Genomic DNA, 6,938 nt, shown 5'->3' on the forward strand with positions numbered 1-6,938 from the left:
TGATAGTGAATAAGTCTCACAAGATCTGAAGGGTTTATCAGGGGTTTCCGCTTCTGCTTCTTCCCCATTTTCTCTTGCTGCCACCGTGTAAGAAGTGCCTTTTACCTTCCCCCATGATTCTGAGGCTTCCCAGCCATGTGGAACTGTAAGTCCAATTAAACCTCTTTTTGTTCCAAGTTTCAGGTATGTCTTTATCAGCAGCATGAAAACAAACTAATACACAGGTGATTTGGTCTATTACTTTTATTTTTAGCAAAATCCTAAGGAAAAAATTGAATGCATAATATTGGGTGATATATGCATATGATCATTTAATTGCTGAAACAAACAGGCCCTACATCTCAGTGTATTCAAACCACAAAAATTTAATTCTTGCTCACATCACACTACAGTGCAGTTGGTGAGGCTGAGGCAGTAGTGGAGGAGGGCTGCTACTTTAAGCTATCATTTTATCCTACGGCTCTGCCCTTCTCAGAGTATTCTCTAGTTCAGCTGGTGAATAGGAAACAGGGAGAGAGAATGAAGGATGCTTTGTGGGAGGTGTTTATGGGCCAGGCTTGGAGTAGTAATCACTTCTGCTCACATTCCATTGGTTAGTTCTTAGTAACATAGCTATCCTAACACCCACAGAAGTTGGAAAATATAGTCTAGCTGCCTTGAAAGAAAAGGAATCAGGTTCACTGCGACATATAGCCCAGTCTCTGCCCACAATAAAGATTGTCCACAATATATATACATATATATAATATGATGTAAGCTCTTGTGTGCCTTTCTTTTCTTATTATAATTCCTTTATGTTTAAGACAGGGCATAGAATGGGAAGCAGTCTACTAATACAATTCTGTAATAGACTAAAAAAAATACTGTGACAGGGATTGCTGGTTACCTGGTTGTATTAGTCTGTTCTCACACTGCTAATAAAGTCATACCCAAGACTGGGTAATTTATAAATGAAAAGGTTTAATTGATTCACAGTTCCACATGGCTGTGGAGGCCTCACAATCATGGCAGAAGGCAGAGAGGAGCAAGCCTACGTCTTACGTGGTGGCAGGCATAGAGAGAGTGTGTGCAAGTTTCATTTATGAAACTATCAGATCTCAGGGGACTTACTCACTACCTTGAGAACAGCATGGGAAAGACCTGCTCCCATGATTCAATTACCTCCCACCAGATCCTTCCCATAACACATGGGAATTATGGGAGCTATAATTGGAATTGATTTCTATTGATTTTGGAATTGATTATGGGAGCTACAATGTGGAATTGATTTCTATTGATTTTGGAATTGATTATGGGAGCTACAATGTAGAATTGATTTCCATAACACATGGGAATTACGAGGGCTACAATTCAAGATGAGATTTGGGTTGGGACACAGCCAAGCCATATCACTGGTCCAAAGCCCATCCTCCCCTTTCTCCTTGTGGAAGATGATTATACTTATGAGTCTGAATCTTCACCTCTCCTTCTATCCATGCAATTTTTCAGTTGACTTTAGAGTTCTTTCCATACAGAGAGTACATATTTATCCACCCTATGCAGTTTGCTTTGGCCAATAAAATGAGATAGAAGTGTTAGTGTACCTGTTTTGAGCACAGGTCTCAAGAACTTCTGTTCTACTTGTTACTCCATGAGAGTATGCCTGGCCCGGCCAGATGGAGGATGAGAACTAAGCAGAACAAAGCTGAGTCCCATCAGTCCCACCCCTACCTCTCTGTTGAGGCCAGCCTAGAAGATGCAATAGTTAGCCATCCCCTAAACACATAAGGAAGTTCAGTAAAGATCAGAAGACTTGACCTCCACTTGATCTCATGCATATTAGCAATTGTTACCACAGAGGTTTTATGGTTATTACACAGAATTCTTGGTATCTTAGGTAACTGACACATTGCTTAATAGCATAACTCCAATTTAATTTATTGTTGGAATGTACTTAGCTAAAAGGCATTTCTCAGTTTCCTTTGCTGAGTATGCCTACTTGCATAAGTTCTAGCAACTGAGATATAAATACAAATCTTGTGGAGTATTTCCAGGAAAGCTCTTTAAAGACAAAGGAAGGGTCCTCCTTTGCTTCTCCTCGTTTCCTGGACTGCAACACTGGGGAGATGAGTGATGGTCCAGCAGCCAACTTGGGCCATGGGTAATGTTGAGGATAGAAACCACTCAGTAGGACAGAAGAAAAGAAAGATGGAAGGATCTTGGACTTGATGACCATGAAGTTTCCCTGCAAACTCTTAACCACCTATTCATTGACTTCTTTTGTGTGAGAGTGAATAAAATTTTGTTCATGCCAGTGTTATTTTCAGTTTTACACTACACATAGCTAAGCTTAATCCTAATTGATGCAAATATCTAGTTTGTTAATGTGAAGGTTTGTGTCAATCTTGCTACAAGTTATTTTCTACTCATATATGTTTTCATGTCCAATTTTTGTTCTTCCCCTAGTGACAATGAAACAGATGTTCCCACTCATGTGAAATTGTTATGGTCCATTTTCATTATGCCCATAGAGGTAATGAAAAGATGTAACTTCAGAAGATAGGAATCATAGGTATGAGAGTTATCTCTATGATACTTCAAGAAAAATGGTTGGTTATATAAAATGCAAGGGATCCTCTGGGCTTGTGGTGGAGAAGGGCTTGAGAACTTGGAAGTATGTAAAAATGATCTAATTGTTAGCCAATACCTAGATGTGTGAGAACATGTTTACATTATGCAGTTCAGAAGGAAGATAAAGATATTGGTGTGGGCTTTTAAAAAGGATGTGAGCAGGAGAAACAGAAGAACTGAAATCTATGAAACTTTATTGCATTAATTCTTTTTTCCCACTGGATGAACTTCATGATTTCTAGAAGAGATTTATGTGAATTCATGTTATTTCTTTATCCCATTCTCACTGCCATAATTTTCTGGGTGGGAAATATTAGATTGAAAGAGTAAAAAGCTATAGCTACTACCCCCATCCTCCCAGTCCTACATAAAGATAAAAAACTCCATATTTGTTTTTCTGAACACACATATGTGTTCATATAGAGCTAACCTTTGAACAACATGGTGGTTAGGGGTACTAACCCTCCATGCAGTGGAAAAGCTGCATATAACTTTTGACTCCCCCAAAACGTAACTACTATTAACAGCCTACTGTCAACCAGAAACCTTACTGATAACATAAACAGTTGATTAACACATACTTTGTATGTTAAATGTATTGTATACTGTATTCTCACAATAAAGCAAGCTAGAGAAAAGAAAACATTAAGAAAATCATAAGGAAGAGAAAATATATGTACTATTCATTCAGTGGAAGTAAATAATCATAAAGGTCTTCATCCTTGTTCTCGTCACACTGAGTAATCTGAGGAGGAGGAGGAAGTAGAGAGGTTGGTTTTGCTATCTCAGGGGCCAAAGAAGTAGAAGCATTCCACATATAAATAGATCTGTGCACTTTAAACTTGCTGTTCAAGGGTCAATGGTATTCATGCCCATCAAATTAACTGTGGTCCTAAATAGAGGGAGACTGGGAGCAACTTTTAGCAGAACACAGTTGAGAACCACTAGATGGTGCTTCAACTTAAGTCTCTTAACATTCTGAAGCAAGCTAAGATCTACTAACCTTAAGCAATGTAATCCTGCATTAAAAATTTTTCATACTTCTTCTCCATTTATAAACTCTTTATGTCTTCTTGGGTGGTTTTGGAACAATTACAGAAGGAGGATAAAATGCTTTTACTTGAAATTCAGGGAAAAAAATCTTTTTGGCTCCTAAACTTGAATTGTACTGCCCTTTCTACTTAATTTTAGTAAAAACATTTTGATTACCAAACAAGATAAAGGGATATTAACATATTCACTTCAGGGAAAGGGAAAATATGAGGATATCTTAGTAGTTAAACCAAGATTAGTACTTGTTTCTTAAACTGGAAAGTTAAGATCACCCAAACACTAAAATGCAAATAGCTGCTTGCTCATGTTAATGGCAGCAGATGGTTAAAGCTACAAATAAAATTAGCTGGCCTTCTTCACTTCCTAGATCTTCCTCTGTATCTCTTCCCCCATCAACTTTTAGAGGCATACATGGTATTCTAAAGTTAAAAGGAAGCTACAGGTAAATGAGGTCAACTTCCTCATTTTGCAAAAGAGAAAACTGAGACTCTCAGAGGTCAGTGACCATGGAGTGTTACTAAAAAGCCAGTTGACCTACTTGGTTTGCTCCTGAGCGGAAGGCAGCCACCCTTAGGCCATAGTCAGACATGGCACAACGAAGGGAAGAGGACTGAGAGCCCCCCACATGCTTTCCCTCCTGTCTTATTGGCCAAGACCATATGACAATTCTTTAGCCAAACCCTGGCAAAGGGAATGAGATTATGCTTATGTTGATTAGTCCTTTCATGGAGATGAGACTAAGATCAACACCTTTCACTAGACACACATCTTGTGGGAGAGGGGTGAGTGGGACTTGAGCAAAATTGGGGCTTTGTTAAGAAGGAGAAATGAAGAATGCATGTGAAGCCTGATGAGGGGGATGATAACAGTCAAACTGAATTTTAGAAGGCACATAAGAACATTGCAGGTGGATGAGAGCCGGGAAGAGAGGCATGCTGGGAAGAGAGGACAGCATGGATGAAGGCAGAGAGGTGTGGCAGGGTGTGTTTCTTTCAGGGCAATGGGGAAATTGTCCAGATCATCTCCTCATACAAACTCTACACTTCATGAGGTCATCTGAGGACAGAAAACTGCTATTAAGAATGCCAGGGGAGTTTTGCAGGACAAGCAAATCTTGATCAATTTATAATGTTTTCTGAACAGAATGTCCAAATATTCTGACTGATTCACCCAACACTGATTTTTAGATTAAATAAGGAGCCAAGAACATTGGTTTATACAAAGTGGAGAACCAAAGAGAGGCCAGGGAGAGACAGCGGGTCTGACAGACGATTTCTCTAATCTCAGAAGGGTGCGACTTGGTTTCTGAGCTGGGTACAGCTGGCAGAGTTGAGACACTTCTCCTTACTCTGATTTTTCTTGATAAAATATGAAAATTATTCTTGGTTTTAATCCTGTTGAAGAGAGGGTTTGGAGGATAAAGATTATCCTCCAAACCCTCTCTTCAGCAGGATTAAGTCTATGTGAAAAGTGTTATGGAAACACAAAGTCTTATTATACTTCCTACTATTTCCAAATGCTCCTCATGCACACATTGGTACATCAACAAAATGTGAGTGTGTTCCTCCCCAGAATGTCTCTTCTCCCTAAGACACAGGGGCCAACACACAGATACAACATTTTTAGTTGTGTCTTCTTCAGTTTGAAGCTCCCACATATTGAGGAGAGAGCTCTTCAGAGTATAACAGTCACCAGGGAAAAAAGAAATAAGCATCTCAACACAAGAGAAGGAGGTCATGATGCTAATCAAGAAAATTTGTAAACATAACATGAGGGTGAGAAAAATCATTCCCAGGCTCACATTCAAAAAAATAATTTTTTTTTTTTTTTGAGACAGAGTCTCTCTGTCACCCAGGCTGGACTGCAATGGTGCAGTCTCGGCTTACTACAACCTCTGCCTCCTAGGTTCAAGTGATTCTCCTGCCTCAGCCTCCTGAGTAGCTGAGATTACAGGTGCCCACCACCACATCCAGCTAATTTTTGTATTTTTAGTAGAGATGGGGTTTCACCATGTTGGCCAGACTGGTCTCGAACTCCTAATCTATGATCCGCCTGCCTAGGCCTCCCAAAGTGCTGGGATTGCAGGCTTGAACCACCACACCTGGTTTAGAAAAAGCAAATTTAATAAGATACAGTAAAACAAGAGGAATCATGAAGTTCAACCAAATGTTATGAGTTTTAAGAGAAAAGAATGAAAAGAATATGAGTATCTTTCCAAATCACTGTCATGATTTGCCTGTTCCTAAGCATATCATCCTACCGGGAAACAAGTTTTGTATGTATATGTGTGTGTGTGTATATATATATATATATGACTATGAGACTAATCATTTACTCTTGTTCCTTAACACAATAAAAATGCCTGACTACATTACACCTTTTCAGTTTATCCTTAATGTTATCTTTCTGAAAACAGAGAGCAACAGACCTGCTGCGGAGGGCAGTCTGTGGCTAAGATGAGAAGTTAATTCTGAAGGACATTTTATCTACCATGCAGCTTCCTGAGGTGCTGTGGGGACCACACAATCTAGAGAGGAAGCAGGTCTCCTCTGTAGTGGGCACTGTGTGGTCAGGTCATGCTGTTGGGAAGATTAATCTCATGTTACTGCTGAGCCTTGGAATGGACATAAACACTTGTGTGGACCTGAGTGAGGCTGTGTGGGAGACAGGAGCCAGACCAGGTTATGTATTTTGTGTCCCACTAGAGAGCTTACAGTTTATTTGCAATTCCTGCACTCCCAACTTTAAGGCTTTTTGCCTGAGGACACCATCTGCATCATAACACCTTCAAAAAACTCTCCCACAAACTTTCCCATATTCCATGTAATGGAAAATTGCAACACAATTTACAAGACATTGAAAACCAAGGAGCGGCCCAAGATGTCAGCTCCAAGAAGCTACAGTAAATGTCTTGGGACTAGAAAGAATGATTAAACAACTGGCATTCCGGCAAGAAGCATCTGTCTTTTGTCACTCTCCCCAAGGCAACATAAAAATGTGCAGAGGAAGGCCGCTATTTCAGCAGGGGCAAAGGAGGTCAGCTGTTGGTAACATTTTCCACCACTCTCTCGCAACTAAAACCCAAACCCATTACCTTCCAGCTGCCTATCAGGAGAGGGTGTTTGCTGATGCGGTTCAAGGATGCCTAATCGCTATCGCTGGTAACCCATGGCAGCCCTTGCATCCTGGAGGATGATTAAAAGGCAGAACCTAGGGAGGAGTTGGATGTGAAACGTTATCCCTATGCCAAACTGGGCTTAGGTTTTTACATTTTT

Source organism: Sapajus apella, unplaced genomic scaffold, assembly GCF_009761245.1.
Source record: "Sapajus apella isolate SASKATOON/1434 unplaced genomic scaffold, GSC_monkey_1.0 scaffold40, whole genome shotgun sequence".
NCBI lineage: Eukaryota > Metazoa > Chordata > Mammalia > Primates > Cebidae > Sapajus > Sapajus apella.